The sequence below is a fragment of the Globicephala melas genome, chromosome 16 (genome assembly GCF_963455315.2).
Source record: "Globicephala melas chromosome 16, mGloMel1.2, whole genome shotgun sequence".
NCBI classification, from domain to species: Eukaryota; Metazoa; Chordata; class Mammalia; order Artiodactyla; family Delphinidae; genus Globicephala; species Globicephala melas.
The window spans coordinates 79,354,161-79,377,085 of NC_083329.1; the positions used below are offsets into that span (position 1 = coordinate 79,354,161).

Below are 22,925 nucleotides of genomic sequence, written 5' to 3' on the forward strand. Positions count from 1 at the left end.
TTCTAGTTCTCTACTGAAGCTATAAAGCAAGACTATTTTTCTATTTTTGATAATGGGGATAAAATGAGAGGGGTGAAAGCACTTTGAAAAGCTGAATGCTTTTAAAAAATAAGAAATCTTTATAAATAAGTCACTAATTAGTGTAGTGGGGCAGCACCCTACTACTTGGGTGAACACTATCTCCCTCCTCTTTCTCCATCTCTTTCCTCTCTCCTCCTGGCCAAGGCACTTTCATTTCTTTGTCACATTATATAAGCAACACATATATAGTTGGTGCATTCACACACACAAGCGTAACACACACACATACACACATCATGGCTGACACTTGTCTAATCCAGTCTGCACTAGTCTAGGAGTGGCTGCTTGTGGCTGATGTCTGTTCTGATTGACAATGTCCTTGAAGTGCCAGTGGTCAATTTTTAATGTCATCCTCATTTGTATGTATTGTGAGATATAGATATAAATATATGGGGTTTTTTAATTGGAAAAGAGATGGACTATTACTATTAAACTTACTACTACCCCAACATATGCCCCACCCTCAACCTGAGACCTTTTGGTTTGGAGTTGAGGAACAGTTTACTGCTCAATTTGTTCTAGAACATCCTAAACAGAAGTATTCAAATAAATAGTGGGGCTGCAAACAGGGTTGATATTTCTGGTACTCTTTTACAATTTACTAATTGTTGACAGGCATTTAGGCCATTGACAGGAGGACTTTAACAGAAGCTAGTGATTCGTGGGTAATCTCTCCTCCCCTGGCTGCCCAGATCTTTAAGTGGAAGTTGAAATTTCTTTAGAAATGTATTCTTTAACACTTGCAGAGATGTGTCCTCTTTGTGTTAGAATATGAACTTTTGTAAGATGTAAGGATGAGAATGTTGTATCTTTGCCAAGATATAATGCTGATAAAGGGTTCGATTTAAGGAGTTTAGTTAATTAAATCATTAACGCATGTGAGAAAACTCATAATGACTCAAATATTTTGGATCAGGGAATTCAACAGCATTTTATGATGCTTTTAATTAGAAAATACACTGTGAAAGATGTTTCAGTTTACAACTACCACCATAGTCAGTAAAATAAAATAGATCCTGGTAGTAAGAGCAAGTGTCCCCATGTTGTCATGAAAAAGATAATGGCTCCAAACAGCCAGTTAGTTGTGGAAGTGCTCTTTAAATAACTACCAGTTGTTATTTTCCTTCTGAAACCTTGTTACTCTGAAATGTAAATGAGTAATTAATGATCCAATGAAAGAGATTCTTGTCATTACAGAAATTCTTGTTGTAAATGAACTGGGCTTCAGCTAGTCCCAAGGAAGATGTTAAGTTTTTAACAAAAATGTAGGGAACTTGATTTTACTTAGAAGAGAAACTGAGTTAATTCTGAATATACACTGGCTTTGAAAAAAATGATAATAATAGAAGGAAAGATATAATACCTTAAAACAGTCTGTCAGGGACTTCCCTGGTGGCGCAGTGGTTAAGAATCCACCTGCCAATGCAGGGGACATGGGTTCGAGCCCTGGTCCGGGAAGATCCCACATGCCACAGAGCAACTAAGCCCGTGCGCCACAACTACTGAGCCTTCGCTCTACAGCCCACGAGCCACAACTACTGAGCCCGCGTGCCACAACTACCGAAGCCTGTGCGCCTAGAGCCCGTGCTCCACAGCAAGAGAAGCCACCGCAATGAGAAGCCCGTGCACCACAACGAAGAGTAGCCCCTGCTCGCCGCAACTAGAGAAAGCCCGCGTACAGCAACGAAGACCCAACACAGCCTAAAGTAAATAAAAAACAAAACAAACAAAAAACAGTCAGCCTGAAAGAAGGAAAAGGAGCCAATCACACAAATTACATAAATTGACTTAAGAAAAAATAAAAAACCTCACAGACCTAAAATGAGAGATGGAATCAGTAATCGAAAACTTCCCAACAAAGAATAGACCAGGATGAGATGGCTTCATTGGTGAATTCTACCACACGTTTTGAAAAGAATTAATCACAATCTCTCCAAACTCCTCCAAAAAATAGAAGAGGAGAGTTCTTTTCTAACTCATTCTATGAGGCCAGTATTACCCTAATACCAAAACCAGATAGAGGTATCACAAGAAAAGAAATTATTGACCAATATCCCTTACGAATACAGATGAAAAATTTCTCAAGAAAATACTAGCAAACTGAATCCAATATCATATTAAAAGGATTATACACAGGAACCAAGTTGGATTCACTGCACCATGAATACCATGGTGGTTCAAAATAGAAAATCAATCAATGTCATAGGCCACATTAATAGAATAGAGTAATAAAACATGTGATCATCTCAATTAACACAGAAAAAGCATGTGACAAAATCCAACACATTTTCATGATAAAAACATTCAGAAAGCTAGAAGTAGACGGGGACTTCCTCAAGATGATAAAGAGTGTTTATAAAAAACTCACACCTAACATCATAGTAAACGGTGAAAAACTGAAAGCTTTTCCCCTAAGATCAGGAAGAAGCCAAGGATGCCTGCACTCATCACTGCTGTTCAACATTGTAGTGGAAGTTCTAGCGAGAGCAATTAGACAAGAAAAAGAAATAATAGGAAAGGAAGAAGGAAGCTATCTCTATTCACATATGATATGATCCCATATTGAAAGATCCCAAATAATCCACAAGGAAGCTACTAGAACAATAACAATAAACAAATTTAGCAAAGCTGCAAGGTACAAAATTCACACACCAAAGTCAGTTTTGTTTCTAGACACCTGCAACTAACAATCTGAAAGGAGAATTTAAAAGCAATTCCATTCATAATAGCATCTAAAAGAATAATATACTCAGGAATAAATTTAACTGAAATTTATTTCATTTAAATTATTTTATTTAAATTTATTTCAGTTTTCACTCATAACCTGAAAACTCCAAAACACTGCTGAATGTAATTAAAGAAAATCTAAATAAATGGAAAGACATCCCATGTTCATGGGTAGAAAGATTTAATATTGTTAAGATGTCAATACTACCCAAAGCAATCTGCGGTTTCAGCTTAATCCCTATCAAAATTCCAACAGAAAAAATAACAAACAAACAAATAAATGTACCTAGTGATTTCTGTTAGTGATAAGTGCCATTGACATAACAGAACCAGGCAATGTGATGGGACTGACTGGAGAAAAGGGTAATTTAAAGTGGACGGTCAGGAAGGGCCTCTTGAGGGTGGTATGGAAGTCAGAGTGATCGGAAGGGGTAAGCCCCACAAATATAAGTGCAGATTCTCAAAGCTGATTTCATTACAACTCTTAGGGAAAACATGGCTTCCATATTGATACAACGTACATAACTGAAAATCACGGTGGATAACAGAAATAAAGATCCAAGACTTTAATTATTACTTCGCTGAGCTTCTTACATTTTCAGTTAATGGGAGGGAGATTGTGTAACTAATTCAAAATAGTGGATAATCTAACAGGCTTTGGTGAGCAGTTAAAATACACACACATGCTCATGTATTAAAAGCACCTGCCGGGCTTCCCTGGTGGCGCAGTGGTTGAGAGTCCGCCTGCCGATGCAGGGGACACGGGTTCGTGCCCCGGTCCGGGAAGATCCCACATGCCACAGAGCGGCTGGGCCTGTGAGCCATGGCCGCTGAGCCTGCGCGTCCGGAGCCTGTGCTCCGCAACGGGAGAGGCCACAACAGTGAGAGGCCCGCGTACCGCAAAAAAAAAAAAAAGCACCTGCCGTGTTCACAGACCAGCACCTTCCCTTTGGCTTGGACTCCATGGTGAGCTGCCAAAGCACCGGATGAACAATGGCAATGGTTCAATGGTTATGAATATTCTCCAAAATACAGTTCATATAATGACCACCAGAGTGGTCTAAAGTCTGGAAAGCCTGAGGGTCATGCTTAGTCACAGGGCAGCTAGTTCTTAATTAATTAATTAATTAATTTATTTATTTATGGCTGCATTGGATCTTCGTTGCTACGTGAGGGCTTTTTTTAGTTACGGCGAGCAGGGGGGGCTAATCTTTGTTGTGGTGCCCGGGCTTATTGCGGTGGCTTCTCTTGTGGCGGAGCACGGGCTCTAGGTGCACGGGCTTCAGTAGCTGTGGCTTGCGGGCTCTAGAGCTGAGGCTCAGTAGTTGTGGCGCATGGGCTTAGCTGCTCCACGGCATGTGGGATCTTCCCACACCAGGGTTCGAAACCGTGTCTTCTGCATTGGCAGGTGGATTGCTAACCACTGTTCCACCAGGGAAGCCCCAGCTATGCCAGTTTTGAGAATATGGTACTGACAGGCAAAAGTGATGTGCATGCCAAGGGGATGAAATTCATTTATACATGCTTGGTCAAAATGTTATTAGAGAAAACTGATCCATTTTAGCAAACACTGCTTCCAAACTGGACGTGTCCCACTTGGAACCCTGGCACTATGTGTTGTTGAAACAGGCTTTGACCTGAAGTGGCACTGAGTGTAGATAGCTCCGGAATGCAGAAGACATGCAAGCCAGAGCTCCGGGAAGCCCCACCTGCACACAGAAAGCCAGGTATCGTGTACCTACTTCCTACTTCATCTCCCAGCACTGGCTTCATGGCCCAGGACACAATGCTGTCAGGGACAGAGAAATGCTTTGTGCTTCCTTTGGGGCTCAAGTTACCTAGGAAATGGGCAAAATAATTTATTCATGGACATTCTCTCAAGAAATTGAAAAGGAATACTTTCCAAACAGTATTTAAAAGATGGGAGATGTGTTGGGACAGAAAACAGTGGGATTTTACGACAAGCTCTGCAGGTTTCTTTGAAGAAAGATGTTTCATGTGCTATGTATGGTTCATCACCTTCAAATTACCCCTTGTCACAGGCAGGGAAAACAGTTCACATGCATACCCTACTCCAGTCACGGAGACGAGGTGCCGTTCAGAGAAAGTTTCAGATGCGCATCTATGTGCGCTACTTACATTGAGCTAAATGCTGCTTCCAGAAAGATCTCATATAACAATCTAAGTTTTCAAAATATGTATATTGATGATGATTTCTGTAGGACAGGAGGGTGGCTGAGACCAGGAGTAGAAATGAAGACCTGCACATAAGATGCCTAAATACTTGAAAGTTAAAAGTGCTACCTTGATCTATATACCTTCATTAGACCCAGGAGGCCAGGCTCAAATTTAGAATTCTCAGACTCGTGGAATTTTGCTCTAGAAAGTGATGGCACAGGAGAGCTGGCCCCTGGCCCTACTCACCTCCCTTCTCTTCCATCACCAGTTCTGTCCAGAACCAGAGGTGCCTTTCATCCTTGTGTCACTGCCCAGCTTGTTTATTTTCGGCTCCACTTGTACATCAATTTCTCTGCCTAGAAGAGGAGACAAGGATACTTCATATTTACCACCCAGGAAACTCAAGGAAGAGCAAGGTATCCAAGTAATTGAGTTGAAACAGATTTGCAATAAGGCTAACATTTGACTCTGTTTGATCTAAGAGGAAATCTTCCTGTGTTCTGTTTTCTTGCCTTCAATGTAAAAAAAAGGATCAGATCACTGTTACTGTCAGATTGTTTTATTATTCATCCCAAATGTGAGAAGGCTTAGATTATTGTGAGAGGTAATAAAATATGGCAGGGACAGAAGATAATGATAGTTCTTATTGCTAATTATCTTCCGTGTAACTGAACTTTAAATAAACTTATTGGGATTAAAAACAATTACTTCAGGACTTCCCTGGTGGCGCAGTGGTTAAAAATCTGCCTACCAATGCAGAGGATACAGGTTCGAACTCTGGTCCGGGAAGATCTCACATGCCGTGGAGCAACTAAGCCCTCGAGCCACAACTACTGAGCCTGTGAGCCACAACTACTGAAGCCCACGAGCCTAGAGCCCGTGCTGCACAACAAGAGAAGCCACCACAATGAGAAGCCCACGTACCACAACAAAGAGTAGCCCCCGCTCGCCGCAACTAGAGAAAGCCCCCGTGCAGCAATGAAGACCCAATGCAGCCAAAAGTAAATAATAAATTTATTTTAAAAAATTAAGAGAAATCTGACACTTGTTTGTTGACCACAATTTTAAAATGAGTTTAAAATTTATGAGGCAGTTATTCTCCCTCCCTCCGCCCCAAAAGGTAACATTATTTTGGTCTGTGTCCCAAGGACAGAAAGTAAGATTATAGATCAGTATAATCTTAAGCACAATATAAACTGTAAACTCCCTGAGTGGTCCCTGTAAGCACCCAGGGAGCTTACAGTTCAACAGGGGTGAGGATGGGGTGGGATCCTTTATCCTACATACAGCTGTGTTTCTTATTATATAATTTTCGAATTTAAGTCATCGTGACCACATAGGACTTGATCAGTGGTTCTCTTAAGAACTCAATTTCAAGGTCTCTTTATTATTATTTTTTTCATTTTTACTGTCACTGTGTCCTTGTAATTTCCACAATTTTACAAGGAACTTCTCTAAGGTAGTTTACTGAGCATTATGTATAATATCTACTCTAGCCTTAGTCAATATGTTTTGGTAAATTCACAATAAAATGCACTTAAAAGCTTGATTGCTATATAATATAAATATATGATATATAAAAATATAATTTAAATACAAAATAATATTAAAAATTCTAGAATTATGTAAGAAAGAGTGAAAAAGGAAACCAATATTAAGCATATTTCACTCTCTTCATTTTCTCTGGGTTTCCTAACAACCATGGCAAAAGGAAAATCCATAGATTGTATAGATGCTATTAACATTTTAATGAGCACATTCATTTTTCAGGATAGACAGACATTTTAATTTTGGACACTGAACTCCAAAGAGGAATAAATCGCATTAATTGTATTTAAAAGTTTTAAACAATATAAAGGATGATGTGCTTTTATTAGCATGTAATTGACATATATATTAGTTTCAGGTGTACAGCATAATGATTTAATATCAGTAACTTGTGGAATGATCATCACAGTCAGTCTAGTTAACATCCACCACCATCCATAGTTACAAACTATTCTTCTTATGTTGAGAACTTTTAAGACCTACTCTCTCAGCCACTTTCAAATACGTGATACAGTGTTATTAACTCCAGTCGCCCTGCTGTACGTTGCGTCCCCAGGACTGACTGACTTTGCAGTTGGAAGTGTGTACATTTTGACTCCCTTTACCCATGTCAGCCCACTGACTACCTCCACCTCTGCAACCCCCAATCTGTTCTTTGTATGTATGAGTTTGTTGTTCTTCGTTTTCTTGGATTCCACATAAAAGTGAGATCATACGGTGCTTGTCTCTCTGTCGAACTTATTTCACTTGCCATAATGCCTTCAAGGTCTATCCATGTTTTCCCAAATGGTAGGATGTTTTACAAATGGCGGTGTCTTTTTGAGATGAACCTCACTCACTGTAATCAGCTTGGGCCACTTTATTAGCTGTCGGTGCACGAGGAAGCTCTCTACCTTTAGCAGTGCTAAATTCTGGATACAGTTCCCTTTGCTGCTTTATATTCTCTCCCCGAAGAGCATTTATCCTCTTTACCATTATTATTATTTTATTATCATTATTTTTTTTAATTTTTCTTTTGCGGTACGCGGGCCTCTCACTGTTGCGGCCTCTCCCGTTGCGGAGCACAGGCTCCGGACGCGCAGGCTCAGCGGCCATGGCCCACGGGCCCAGCCGCTCCGCGGCATGTGGGATCTTCCCGGACCGGGGCTCGAACCTGTGTCCCCTGCATCGGCAGGCGGACCCTCAACCACTGTGCCATCAGGGAAGCCCTTTACCATTATTTTTGATCTAACGATCCATTTTAATTTGGGGATCTTCTTGGAAATTTTATTTTAGAAGGCTGAAGAGGTATTCCATTTACAAGTTTTATTGTTTTTGTGGTGTGCTTAAAGAATAAGAAACATATCAGGGAAAATAAACCTCTCTTTTTTGCTCCCTTACTTCTGGGCACTTTGGGATTTAAAGGCCACTTTGATCTTCCTGCCATGACCATCACCATCATTTTTATGTTCAGCTCAGTGTTTCCCTCTCTGTTTAGGAAAGCGTGTTGCCTGGGTATAAGAACTTAATCTTTTTGGTTTTATCCTGAAACCTTCCCTTTTTCATCCAGATTCATTTTCCTAACTGGCTGGGGAAAGCCACAGGCTCTGTCCTTGAGAAACACAGGGCCATATGCTGTTCATCTGCTCACAGGAAGCGGGAGTGAGCGCCACCCTCGGGGGGGCTGGGATTCTGGCACCAAGCGGTAGCCAAGAGAAGACCACCTGCTATGCAAAGAAAAGCTCTGTCTCCATAAAGACTTCAGGGGAAGATCCTGGTCACTGCCTAGTTGGGAGTTGTCCTCGAAGTGAAGGCCGTCGGAAATTCTCACTTGCATCTGAAACTGATCAGTATTCTTTCTGCAGTGTCACCTCCCACCATCAAATGAGGCCACAAGTTCACGCATGACCCTGTTTTCTGAAATGTAATCGCTACTGATCTGTAAGTGATGCTTTTGCAACCATGAAAAAGAGCGATGAAATACCCAAATGATTGCTTATTCATTTCACATGCTCTTCGCGCCCTAAATATTGAAACCTTGTTTACTGAATGCCTAGCATAGACTAGTTTCCTGCTACGTGGCTGTTTCCAGGGACACTTTATCCCCACAGCTGTTGCAATATATCAAGAAAGGCCAACCTGACATGGTTTGAGCAACTTTTCTCATTTCCCTCTCTGGAATATCAGAGCCCTGGCAGTTGGAAGCAGCAGAAAGAAGCTAGGCGATTTCCAGTACAGAATACCTCCCAAGGATGTGGCTTCATTTAAATTTTCCCCTAAGGAAGTCCATTTTGATTGCTGGTAATATTATAATATGTTACAGTTGAAAGAATCAACAAAGTGTCCTTTTCCTTCTGGAGTCTAAAGTATATTGAGATTTTCCAAGTCAGAGCACACTGTGGGATCTTAAAAGTAAGTCATTAGCCTTGCACTGGCTCACTCAATCAGACTGCCTACTCCTACCCTGTAGTCTTCAATTGAGTGGGAAATGAAACTTGGCACCTTCAACAAAAAGAACACCATCGATATACTCATTTGTGTGCCAGGCACTGAAATCAATATTCGCTTGCTAGATTCTTTCAGTCCGCTGAAAATTATACCTATGTATCCTCTGTTTTCTTATTTCTCCTTCAATTTGATATAAGGTTTTGGAAGAATTACAACAGCTAGCTTTCTTACACTTTCTACTATGTCATCACGAAAGAGAAGCTGAACCACGTGCACAGAGCGGAACCACAGCGTGGTAGGTCAATCCAAACAGCATGTCGGTTCTTAATCTCCGATAAAGTCATATGTACTTGCTTTGGTTACAATGTCATCTTCTTGACCCTTCTGGGAAAATTTTAGTTAAGGAATGAAAGGTTTATCTAGGATACCTACCATACTATCCAATCTCTAAGAGGATTGCTCAAAAGGAAGGACAAAAGTAAGGCTTCATCTGTTTAATCCCCCAGTTCCAAGCATACAGTGACTGGAAAAGAAACATTTGTGCTTATGCACGCATGCTCGTGCACACACACCCACACATCCACACACCCACACAGACACATTCTTCAAGGCTTTGTGGCTGGCTGATTGGAGGCTTAGCTCTGCTGCTATAAACAACCTCCTTGCTAATGACTGTCTCCGTGGTATCCATGTGCAAAAGGTTTTGTTTGCACCTGGGAAGAAGGAAGAGTTTAGTGAACAGCAAATCTCAGGGAGGGGGAGAGGAAAGAGGACGATGCAGGAGCCAAGATCATGGCACCTGCTGGCCTCTCCCTTTGCACTGAGCTTCAGAAACTATAATCAGGAAGGATGAGCCACAAAGGCAAGCCAACTGTTTTCATGGGAGATTTTTGGAAATTTTCAGAAAACAGTAACAGAGATTGAAGGAGCTGTTTTTTATATAGTTTATTGAAGACTGTGGGCATACACAGAGATGCTCGGGGGTCTATGTAACATAAAGTATGGCACTGAGATGGCATTTCTCCCTACACAGAAGCCAGAAGGGGTCTGGCACCCCAAGGGCCGGCCATTTGGCAAGCACCGTGAGATCATTTTCTTGGCCTCTTATAATTGAAACCATGCAGAGGGGCTGTGGTGAGTGGAGAGAGAAGGGATTGATTTTGTATAAGGAACTGGCTCACACAGTTATGGGGGCTGACAAGTCCCGAGACCTGCAGCTGGCAAGCTGGAGGCCCAGGAGAGCCGATGGCGTAAGTTCCACTCTGAACGTTGGCAGGCTTGAGACCCAGGAAAGGCCAGTGTTTCAGTTCTAGTTGGAAGGCAGGAAAAAAAAAAAAAAGCCCTGATGTTCAGATGTCCCAGCTTGAAGGCAGTCAGGCAGGAGACCTTCACTCTTACTCATCGAGGGTCGGCCCTTTTGTTCTATTCAGGCCTTCAACTGATTGGATGAGGCCCACCCACATCTGCTTTACTGTCTACCCGTTCAAATGTTAATCTTATCAAAAAACAGGATCACAGACTCACCCAGAATAATGTCTGATCAAATGTCTGAATGCCTCGTGGCCCAGTCAAGTTGACACATAAAATTAACCATCATACTGCCTATAGAAAGTTGGGGGTCAAGAGGTCTTTTTATGTCTTTAACAGTGTCAGTCTCTTTTCCTCTAGGCTGGCAGGGTTTTTGCCGATACACATCTCTCAAAATGTGGGTTCTCTATGAAAGTCATTTCAGTAAACTTGCCTGTGGCAAAAGGCACAGCCATATACCTTTCAAGATATGCCTCTTTCTAGCCTTAATTATGGGTACATTTGAGAAATCAGGCTTCTGCGGAACCATGTCCATAATCTTTCTAAGAGCCCTTCTGTCCAGCTGAACGGACCTATAGGTGCCATGTTAATCTTTTCAGATGTCTTAACCAAGAGTGTTTCAGGCAGACCCTTGATGTCTTTTTACTCCAAGGCTGTGTCATATTAGTAGGAAGAACTAGTAGATTTTGTCTTTGCCCAGAGGCTCTGTTATAATGATCCCAAGCCTTGACTTTGTGAGAAATTTCTCATTTTGTAACTCTGCCTCACGACTTCTGGACTCCCTAAAATTCTTCTCTGTTCTATTTGCAACTAACCAGTTCTTCCCTGAACATTTTCCTCTTACCTATGGTACTTTACCATGTGCACCTAGGAGCAACCAAGTCCTGTTCCGATATTCTCCCTTCAAACTTCCTCACCCAAGACTAAAGGTTCCACAGGTACGTTTTCTTTTTTCCAAATCTCCACCAAGTAGTTTTATCAAATGCTTTCCCACAATGCAATGGGCATGACCATTTATTCAGCCTCCTGGAACCGTTTCCTGTATTTCTGCCCCTCACTACCAAAACTCATTCCACAAACTTTTAGGTTCATGTTAGGGCAACACCCCAATTTTCATATGAGTTGGCAATGACCACAATAAGGATGCATTTTTAAAAAATCTCAAAACTCACTGGCTGAAAAAACAATAATCTGTTTTTATAGTTCCAGGTCTGCGAGTTGGCTGCAACTCTGCTGATCTTGGCGGGACTACAGGCTCCAGGTTCCAAGGGTTGACGTGGACTCCATGCAGCTCTCATCACTCTCAGACTAACAGCTACCCAGGGCATGTGGTCTGTTTTATTGTCTCATTCTCAGACCCAGGCTGAGGGCAGGTGGGTACTTGAGGCGTATTCTGCTCATGGTGGGTCAACCCGAGTGCAGGAATGCCAGCCCAAAGACACAGCCATATTTTAACCCTCTGTTTGAGCCATGTTCACTAACATCTCATTGACCAAAGCAAGTCACATGGCAAAACTCAAAGTTAAGGAACAGAGAAGTGCACTCTGCTAACCTGGAAGCCAGGGTGAGTTTGCCAATGGATAATATTACTACAGGTAACTGGAAAGTTGGGACTAATTATTCAATCTACCTCAGTGCTAAAGAGATTTTCTCTCTGTGTGTGAGTCTATCTCTTTGTGTCTGCCTGTCTTTCTCTGTCCCTCTCTCTGTCTTTGGAAATATTAGGAACTTACAGGTCCTAGACTACTGAATTTCAGGTTCCTGAGACATCTGTGTCATTTTGCTTTGTTTAAAGTGTGATTATTCTAGACCAACTTAACTTTCATCAATGCATCACCTGTGGTTTCTCTTCTGCCATATATGTACCTTTTGCAATATATGTGAACCAAAGCCAACGAATTTAATTCTATAATATTAGAAAACAACTTTTCTTTTTTTTTCTTTTTTTTTTTTTTTTTGCGGTACTTGGGCCTCTCACTGCTGTGGCCTCTCCCGTTGCGGAGCACAGACTCCGGACGCGCAGGCTCAGCGGCCATGGCTCACGGGCCCAGCCGCTCCACGGCATGTGGGATCCTCCCAGACCAGGGCACGAACCCGCGTCCCCTGCATCGGCAGGCTTACTCTCAACCACTGCACCACGAGGGAAGCCCCTTTTCTTTCTTTTTTAATGATTTATTTATTTTTTTATTTTTTACCACACTACGCAGCATGTGGAATCTTAGTTCACTGACCAGGGTTTGAACCCGTGCCCCCTGCATTGGGAGCGTGGAGTCTTAACCACTGGACCACCAGGGAAGTCCCAATTTTTCTTTTTTATTGAAGTATAGTTGATTTACAATGTTGTGCTAGTTTCTGGTGTACAGCAAAGTGATTCAGTTATATATATATTCTTTTCCATTATGGTTTATTACAGGATACTGAATATAGTTCTCAGTGCTATACAGTAGGACCTTGTTGTTTATCTATTTTATATACAATACTTTGTATCTGTTAATCCCAAACTCCTAATTTATCCTTTCCCACCTTCCCCCATTGGTAACCATAAGTTTGTCTTCTGTGTTTGCAAGTCTATTTCTGTTTCGTTCATTTGTATCTTATTTAGACTCCACATATAAGTGATATCATATGATAATTGTCTTTCTCTTTCTGACTTACTTCATTTAATATGATCATCTCTAGGTTCATCCATGTTGCTGCAAATGGTATTGTTCTTTTTTATGGCTAATATTCCATGGTATACATATACCACATCTCCTTTCATGTGTCAGTGGACATTTAGGTTGTTTCCATGTCTTGGCTATTGTAAATAGTGCTTCAATGAACAATGGGGTGCATGTATCTTTTCAAATTATAGTTTTCTCCTGATATATGCCCAGGAGTGGGATTGATGGATCATACGGTAATTCTATTTTTAGTTTTTTAAGGAACCTCCATACTGTTCTCCATAGTGGCTACACCAATATATATTCCCACCAACAGAGTAGGAGGGCTCCCTTTCTTCCACACCCTCTCTAGCATTCATTATTTGTAGACTGTTTGTTGCTGGCCATTCTGACCGGTGTGAGGTGATACCTCACTGTAGTTTTGATTTGCGTTTCTCTAATAATTAGCGATACTGAGCATCTTTCCATGTGCCGATTTTAGCCACCAAAATTCTAAACCAGTTATAAGTCGCCTTTTTCACCCTCTGCCAGCACTCATGTTCGTTCCCCAGCCATTGTGTTCCACAGCCTTTCCCAGATGGATCCACAAGTTTCTCTCCAAGAGTCTCTGACCATCCTAACTTCTGAGTCATCTAGGGCCAGCCCGTGGGATTTGGAATGATGTCACTCTCACAGACTGGGAACACTGGGGCTCTGTTCCACCTGCTAGGATCCTCCTGAGAACCAGACTTCTGTGTCCCCAGCAATTGATTGCTCTTATCACAGCTGTGCCTGCCTCTGCTTCTCTCCATCCAAGGTGGCCTGGACTGGGGGGACCGGGACAGAGGGTACTAACTGAAAGGGACACAAGGGAACCTTCTAGGGTGACAGATATGTCCCGGCGTCACAGGCATATCCTATGTAAAAGTCATTAAGCTGGGTGCTTAAGATAACGTTTCACCACATGTAATTTATTCCTTAATAAAGCAATGGAAAAAAAAAAACAAAACGAAACAAACCAAAAATCTGCATTATTAATTTCATGAAAAGTAAAAACTTATATTAAAAAGAAAATGTAATCATAGGACACTCCCTGTCATCTGGACCTAGCTTGGCTGTGAACAATAATTACACAGTTGTAATAATGGATAAATACACGATATATGGATTCAACCAAAAATCTATATTGGCAGGACGGGCAGAAGGGCAGTGTTTGTGTGTAGCAGAGGATTGGGGCGGTGAGCAAAGAGAGCTAAATTCTAATATTTTGTAGTAGGAAGTCAATAGATAATGTCTAAAGTCAAATAAACAAATACACAAGAACAAACAAAACAGAACAAAATGGCCTGGACCTGGAGGACCCCTTACCCACCTGCTCACATTCTAGTTGGTTCTATGCAGGTGCCCTTCTAGGCGTCCTTCTCCTCCTTGGCTGGGTTAGTACCTCATCTTGATATATGAATTTTTTGACTGGGGCCCCACTGGCCACGCTCACTTCCCACCACTTTTCCTCACCAGAGCGGAGGTCCTCTGACCAGCCGCCAGCGATATTTTGCCACAAGCAGACAGACCTAAAAGGATCAAAACTGATATGTGTCTGTATCTCAAATATTGGACCCAACAGATTTCCTGACTGTTCTTGAAATTCCCCACACCCACTTCACCCCTGCCCTCTGGGGTGGCCAGCCTTCCAGCTCCGCCAGTTTCTCTTTGACAGATCTTGTTTTTCAAGTCCAGTAGGTCCCAAATGGTTGACTCATTGCTTAACAAAGTCATTATTTACCCCCCGTGAAGGCCATAGTTCTGCTTTCAGCACTTCCTGTCATTTTTTAGAAATGTATTGAATGTCTTAGGTTGTTCTAGCAAAGGATTTTGGATTTTCTAAACATGAAGGGTTTGAAGTCCCTTCTCCCTGGAAAATAGCTAACTGTGGCCCTAGAGCATTCAGGAATAATCTTATAAACGTAGCCTGTGTTATTGGGGTAAAGAGTGCTAAGTAGCATCACTATGGGAATGAAGACAGGCACAGTGGGAAGTGTGGACCCCCCGGTGGAGGGGAATGATGACAGGAAGGGCAGAAAAACAGGGTATTCCTTGGGTGCGATTCAAATGTTATTTTGTGTCCAGAGGGCAAGTGTAGCAGGTGGAATGTTAATAGACCTCAGAACTCCTGTGGCTTCCATTCTTTGATGAGTGGGATGAGAACAAAAACATTAGCCAGTTATATTTTCCCTACTGAGTTCAGCACAGCAATGAATCTACGTAGTGTGGGCCTGCGGTTCGTATCATTTGGGACATCTCTTTAAGAAAACACTTAGCAAATTAATGGGGCTTCCCTGGTGGTGCAGTGGTTAAGAATCCACCTGCCAATGCAGGGGACACGGGTTCAAGCTCTGGTCCAGGAAGATCCCACATGCTGCGGAGCAACTAAGCCCCTGTGCCACAACTACTGAGCCCACAAGCCACAATTACTGAAGCCCATGCACCCAGAGCCCATGCTCCACAGCAAGAGAAGCCACTGCAATGAGAAGCCCGCACACCACAACAAGGAGTAGCCCCTGCTCGCCCCAACTAGAGAAAGCCCGGCAACAAAGACCCAATGCAGCCAAAATAAATAAATAAATAAACAAATAAAATGAATTAAAAAAATTTTAAACAACAAAATTAGTTTGAAAGCAGACAAATTCACTCAGTTGTCACAAAATCACTCAGAGGCCACATGAGTTACCAGTGCTTGAACTAGTGGCTAGAAACATGCATTTCAACCAATTTATTTTGGGCCCATTTACCTTGCTCCAAAGATAAAATTAAAATTCATAAAAACATTGCCAGAGGCACACCAGGACACATCTGAAACAAGACGATGCCGAAAGCAGCAAAATACTCCGTGATGAATCTCCCGCAAATTAGCAATAAGCCCCTAGAAAATTCCAAAATTTGCACAAAGCTACTAAAGCATAAATTATTTGAGGAAAACAGCATAAAAGTTATAAGGGGGTAAAAAATGAATGACTGAAAATATTTCTTTTTACCAATTAATCATTTTGGGGTTTATTATTTATTTATTTATTTATTTTCTTTAAGTAAATTCTGTTCCCTGTCCAGTGCTCATTGAGAAGAAAGGGAAGAAATGGCAGAAGCAGAGTGGAGAGTTCGAGAGAGGGACAGAGATAGGGGTTGGGGGAGAGACAGAGAGAGAAGAGGAAACGCAAAAGGCCGAAGAAAGATGTATACCATTTGGAAAGTGAAGCAAAAATTTATGAGAAATTCCACACACATACCAACAGGCACACACAAACTTATTTGATAACAGAAGCCAGGTCTCATGGGGCTAGAGATGGATTTTATTTTTTTTTAATTAATGTATTTATTTATTTTTGGGTGCTTTGGGTCTTCGTTGCTGCACACAGGCTTCAGTAGTTGTGGCATGTGGGCTCTAGAGCGCAAGCTCAGTAGTTGTGGCGCATGGGCTTAGTTGCTCTGAACGATCTTCCCAGACCAGGGCTCGAACCCGTGTCCCCTGCATTGGCAGGCAGATTCTTAACCACTGTGCCACCAGGGAAGTCCCACAGATGGATTTTTCTTTCCATTTTTCACCTGGCATTTAATGGAAACAGCTGTCTGGCCTGCTGGCAGATGCCCTCCTGGTACTTGTCCCACTAAGTTCCTGGACATGAACTGTTCTCACACAACACAGGCCCAGGGCAGTCGGGGGGCAGCTGCTGACCCCTGCGTGTCTGGCCATGAAATTGAACAACCAGCAGCTCGCTGCTGCCCCAGGAGAGCTAGGATTTACTCCCGAAGGTGTCTTCTTGCCCCGCTTTACACACAGCCACTTCCACTGTTAAAAGGATATGCTAGCAGAGCACAAGTGACAGTGGCAGGACCACGTTTCTATCTCCTAGCATTTTACAAATAGACTCAGAACTGGCAAAGACTCAGAACTGGCAAAGCATTTTACAAATAGACTCAGAACTCTGGAGCTGGAAGGCCTGTTGTGAGTCTGTCGCAGTGATGCAGGTGGGAGACCAGGAGAGCCTCAGCTGCGGCAGTGGCTCTGGGGAGATTTAAAACACATGAAGGGCGCAAAACTAGCAGAGCTTGTGACAGCAACCAGGGGACAAATTGAAAAAGCTGTTTAGATATTTAGCTTCTCAGGTATCTATTGCTGATTGACAAGCCACAGAGAACAGTCTGAAGATGAAGGAACTTGCTGACTTGATACAGATGCTATAAGGAAAGCCCATTTTACAGAAACAGACCCACAGACACAGAAAACAAACTTATGGTTACCAAAGGGGAAAGGCGGGGAGAGACAAATTAGGAGTTTGGGATTAGCAGGTACAAACCACTATATATAAAATAGATAAACAACAAGGTCCTATTGTATAGTACAGGGACTATATTCAATATCCTGTATAAACCATAATGGAGAAGAATATGAAAGAGAATACTTACACATATGTATAACTGAATCACTTTTTCTATGCCAGAAATGAACACAACATTGTAAATCTAGTATACTTCAAAAAAAAAAAAAAAGAGAAAAGAAAGCCAGTTTTTTGTTTTTGTTCTTTTAATAAATTTATTTATTTTTGGCTGCGTTGGGTCTTCGTTGCTGCGCGTGGGCTTTCTCTAGTTGCGGCGAGTGGGGGCTACTCTTCTGTTGAGGGAAATGCATGGGCCTTTCAAAAAAATTCTGGGGGGTGATTATTTTATTGCTCAGCTGTCTCCCCCAGCTCCTTCCCTTTATTTATAATAAAGAAATAATATTTATTTATTTCATTTTTTTCTTGTGGGCTTAGAGAGAACAGGTCTCCTGAAGACTGAGGCCTAGACCCTACGTGGTGCTCCTCTATCCTCTCTCTGAAATTAAGGTAAATTACAGTATAAGCCACTTCTCTTTCTATCCTGCTCACTTGAGCCACAAGAAGGAGCTAAATAGTGCCTGAGTCTCATCCCGAGATGGAGGAAGTAAGGCATCGCCACCCGAGGGGCTTAGCCATGGACGTGGTATTAACTGGCAAAATCGGGAACAGAATTCAGTCAGATATTTGAAAGAACATTTGCAAAAGAAGGTTATAAAAACAATTTCTCAGTGTATCTTGTGGAAATGATTTTTAAAAAAATTACATTGGCCATCTGTATTTAGATGAATTGGTCTGAGTGTAATAGTTATATTATAAATGGCAATACTTAGTATGCTAATATTATATGGATCATGAAAAAAAAAGTTCTCTGAGATAATAAATAAGTAAATAAATATAAAAACAGTTTCTCGGGCTTCCCTGGTGGTGCAGTGGTTGAGAGTCTGCCTGCCGATGCAGGGGACACGGGTTCGTGCCCCGGTCCGGGAAGATCCCACGTGCCGCGGAGCGGCTGGGCCCGTGAGCCATGGCCGCTGAGCCTGTGCGTCCAAAGCCTGTGCTCTGCAACGGGAGAGGCCACAACAGTGAGAGGCCCGCGTACCGCAAAAAAAAACAACCAAAAAACAAAAAAAAAAACCCAATAGTTTCTCTTTTTCCACCAAGAGCTCTATCCCCTGAGTCTATATTCCTCTGGGACGCCAACAAGAGCAGGACCCAATTCACTAGTTCCACTCGGCATGAGTTCCTCGTCCTCCGTTGGCCAGACCTTGCCTTCCCCGGCAGGAGGTGGATTCTCGGCCTGTCTCACCGGGAGCCACGGAATCTTGGTTTCCTCAGATGCCGCTGTTCTGACTTCACCCACATCCTCAGCCTTCTCATCCCCAGCACGCTTCCCACTGCAGTCCCTCGACAGTCGGAAAGTCCACTGGTCACACAAATGTGAGTGTTCTGGTTCCTTCATAATTAATAAATTGGCTTTCCGCCTTTCGGATCAATCTTCTGAGCTTAGTTAATATATACCTGCTTCTAAGAGACAAGTGGCGAAATTAAATATCCAAGCCTGCGGGCGGAAGGCAGGGCCTGGCAGAGCGCTGAGCTGCGGAGGGCCTCCGCGTGAGGTCTGTGGGGAAGCACCAGCCGGTCTTCGGGACACGGCTTCAAGGACAGATGCAGGAGGGCAGTTTAAATTCTTCCGCATGCTTATGCTTTCTGTTTACAGGTGCACGTTGTTCCATCCGCAGCGCAGATTCCCCACAGGCAGTCATCGGCCCTAATGGATCTTGTAGATCTTTGCACAATGTTGAGTGCAAGATACGAGCTTGAATTCTCACTGAGGGGGAATGACTGTTCACTGGAGACCAAGTTTTGTGTTTCTAGTTGTTCTGACCCGAGAAATGCAGTGTTCACGTGGCCTGGCAGATGCAGACAACAGCAAAGAGGACCTTCGGTCTGTGGCTCTGGTGGCTTTGGTCCTCCATCAACACCGGCCTTTTATGGAGCACTTTCTGTGTGCTCAGCTCAGAGTTTATCTCAGTTAAGTGGTGGAGCTGGGATGTTGATGATGGGCTGATAAGGGGAGCTGAGCTTAGAAGGCAGTAGCCACGGCCCCGTTCCGTAGCATCCAGACAGAAGCGTCACACGGTCAAGTGTAATACGGGAAGAAAGATACCCACGGCTTTTTGTTGTTCTTCTCGCAGTTTGGGAACTCCACTTATGTGTGTATTTTTAAAAAGTTGAATAACATGTGATTACCACGCACGCATTAAACAATAGGAAACGTCTAACCACGGTCGCTGTGCTCACCTGTCTCCTGTGAATATCCTCCCCCGTCAGGACAAAGATAGCAGGTCATTCTTCCAATGGCAGCGCGGCATTCAGGGGGCTTGGGGTCCTTGGCTGTAGGCACAGTGGACTCTCCTGTCCGGAGCTCTGCTTCCCCTTCCTTTATCGTTGATCACGCTGCCTGAATGTAGGAATATCACAGGGTCAGAGGCCCACGTGTGCTGATAGGCATCTGAGGCTTTGGCTGTAGGTTTTGTTACCCCCAGACCTGGGTTCACCTCTTGGTGGGTGTCAAGCCAAAACACACGACCAAGCCAAAGATCGGGAGAATAAAGGATTGATTACTGGCAGCAAGGAAAGAGAACACGGGGAATCTTATCTAAGGCGGTGTCTCCCGCCAACAGCAAAATTGGGGAAGTTTTCAGCTAAGGGTCCATGCATGTTCATGAAGGGGCTGAGGCCTAGACGGAGGCCAAGCTTTAGCTGATTGAAGTCACCAGGGTCAGAAAAGGTCAAGCTCATCACCCCTTAGGTTCCAGTTGATCGGGTGGTTGAGCTTCAGGCTAATCCTTACCATTGAAACAGGACTGGGTGTATTTACACCTGCTATATTATCCTTGCTATTGTTAACTGCTCTTGCCTGGTAATAGCCTTTTGTTCCGACATTCTTTTGTTTCCTTAAGATCATTAATTACCGAGACCTGTTCAAGGGCAAGCATTGTGGCCAGGCTTAGATCACAGAATGGCTTAGGCCCAAAATGGCTTCTCTTATGTCAAGAAAGCCATGTCGGGTTCCTTTTCTCCAGGGACCCCCTACCCTGTGTGCTCACAGTTATGAGTTCAAGGGTGGCCTGCTGGCCCAGAAGCCTGGGTCATGGTGTGCTGTTTCCAGCTGACAGGGGCAACCGTCTGCCCTCGGTGACTGCAGATCAATGAATTCATAGTTCAGGGGCCTTGTCATCCGCACTTTTTACTTGTTTCCTACTTCCAGTTATTTTCGTTTCTTAGTTTGGCCCCTGCTCCCCACAGGCCCTGCGAACTCCTTCCCAAATCCTGAGGCTCAGTGGCCCACGGAGAGTTTTATTTTTTGAGTGGGCAGCTGATCTAGCCTCCACCTAAAACTGAATTTGAAATCTTCCCAGGGTTGGGGGTCTGAGTAATCTAAACACAAAGTGAGACAGAAGGTTTTATCTTAATCCATTTTCAGTAAGCGCATTAGTAAATATTCAGCTTTTCAGACACACATCGGCAGAGCCCAGGCAAGCCCAGTGATAAGACATTTTCGGATGTTAATTATGTTTCCTTTTCACTGAAACTCTCACAAGCAAATTCTGTGAGATCAGATGGAATTTTCAGTAGACTTTTCCAGCCAATTTTGTCACGTTGAAAAGCATAATGATTTTCAGCTTGCGTTAAAGCTCCAGTGAGATAATTACCTCTCACTGACAAGGTCAATGGACAGTTCAGGATCTGTTCATTTAATTCTAAGACAATTTCAGCTGCTAATACTGAGCTCCAAAGGCAATGATAACAAAGGGGTATCGTTTGTATAGGAAAGTACAGGTTTCTTTCAGTGTAATGAAGTCTCCATGGCCACAATCCTCATCCTTACCCAAACCCTTCAACTCACCATTTACCCTGGAGGCAAAGGACTGTTGGAAGAAACTGATTGTCACGTTTCTTTCCCTTGCATGTTGGAGGGAAAGGAAGGACAGATAGGACTGCCATGGACTTGGCCTTACCTGGTCCATGTTCTCAGACTGATGCTGAAAACTCGGCCTCTGTGCACCAGTGCTGAATCACATCTCGGAGACAGAGTTTTGGGTGAAGCAGAAAAGAACAGTCTTACTGCTTTGCTAGGCAAAGCGGGATACAGTGGGCTCGTGCCCCACAGTACCTCTGTGTCCCAAACTTGGAGGATTTGGTGAGGAGTTTTATAGCAATGTTTCAAAGGCGGAGCTGCTACTAAGGATCCGGGTGTGTGCAGGGCCTGCATTTTTTTTTTTTTTTTTTTTTTTGCAGTACGCGGGCCTCTCCCTGCTGTGGCCTCTCCCGTTGCGGAGCACCGGCTCCGGACGCGCAAGCCAAGCGGCCATGGCTCACGGGCCCAGCCGCTCCGCGGCATGTGGGATCCTCCCGGACCAGGGCACGAACCCGCGTCCCCTGCATCAGCAGGCGGACTCTCAACCACTGCGCCACCAGGGAAGCCCCAGGGCCTGCATTTTTAAAATCTGGCCTCAGGTGGTCTCCGGATGAGCTTCTCTGGTTCTCGAGGAATAAAGAACGCTTCATCAAGTAGTTAACATCTTCCATTTGTTGGGGGTTTTAGTTCTGCAGAAGAGTGCACAGATACTCTTATGTGTATCCCTTGAGGGGGAACCAGGACCTGCCCCAAGGCTGCGCTATTGTTTCTTGACTGCTTCTCCCTTGTCTCTGCAACCCCTCCCTTCCCTGATTAGCAACTGTTTGAATGTGCCCTTGGGACTCAGGGAAGGTCACGGAGGCTGGAGTCTGTTCCCTACAAACAAGAAATGGGGGACACAGAAAGGCTTCCATGTCCAGGAGCCCCACAGGGTCCTGCTCAGTTTCAAGACCTACACCCAGAGAGCTGATCAGGCCCTGGGAGGAGCAGGCATGTTGAAGACCAGCGGGCATCCACTGGCCCCCACCAACGCCGCCCCAGTGTGATGTAACAGCTGCTGCCCTTGCAGATTTTTTCTCAATCCAGCCAGACTGGGGAAAAACAAAAAGAGTGGTGATAATGTCATGAATATGTATTTGCTACTCCTCAGCCCACAGAAGGCAGGGAGGAAGATGCCAGAACAGGGGTCAGAATATGGGGCATGGAGTCCAGGTTTGCCATTTACTCTCTGTGTGATTTGGGGCAAAATACCTAAAATCTCTCAGTCTCAAACGCTTCATCCTTTTTTTTTTTTTGACTGCTTTGGGTCTTTGTTGCTGCGCAAGGGCTTTCTCTTGTTGCGGCGAGTTGGAGGTACTCTTTGTTGAGGTGCACGGGCTTCTCATTGCGGTGGCTTCTCTTGTTGTGGAGCACGGGCTCTAGGCGCATGGGCTTCAGTAGTTGTGGCACACAGGCTCAGTAGTTGTGGCTCGTGGGCTCTAGAGAGCAGGCTCAGTAGCTGTGGTGCATGGGCTTAGTTGCTCCGTGGCATGTGGGATCTTCCCAGACCAGGGCTCGAACCCGTGTCCCCTGCATTGGCAGGCGGATTCTTATCCACTGCGCCACCAGAGAAGTCCCCAAACGCTTCACCCTTAAAACGACTGAAGTGTCTATAGTTGGGAAGGATTCAAAGAGATAATGAAAATGAAAGTACTTTATACAGTTTAAAAACACCCTGTGCAT

General features: G+C 43.6%; 1 long non-coding RNA gene across 1 annotated transcript in view; it reads right to left on the reverse strand.

Moving 5' to 3' along the window:
* The window catches only part of LOC115843463 (uncharacterized), a 48,505-nt gene extending 26,968 nt beyond the window's left edge, over positions 1-21,537 (reverse strand). Inside the window, exons 1-3 of the long non-coding RNA XR_009559411.1 lie at positions 21,304-21,537; positions 19,583-19,742; positions 5,233-5,342 (exon numbers count right to left, since the gene is read on the reverse strand). This is a non-coding gene — a long non-coding RNA (uncharacterized lncRNA). The remainder of the gene's footprint in view (positions 1-5,232; positions 5,343-19,582; positions 19,743-21,303) is intronic.
* Positions 21,538-22,925: the final 1,388 nt, after the last annotated feature.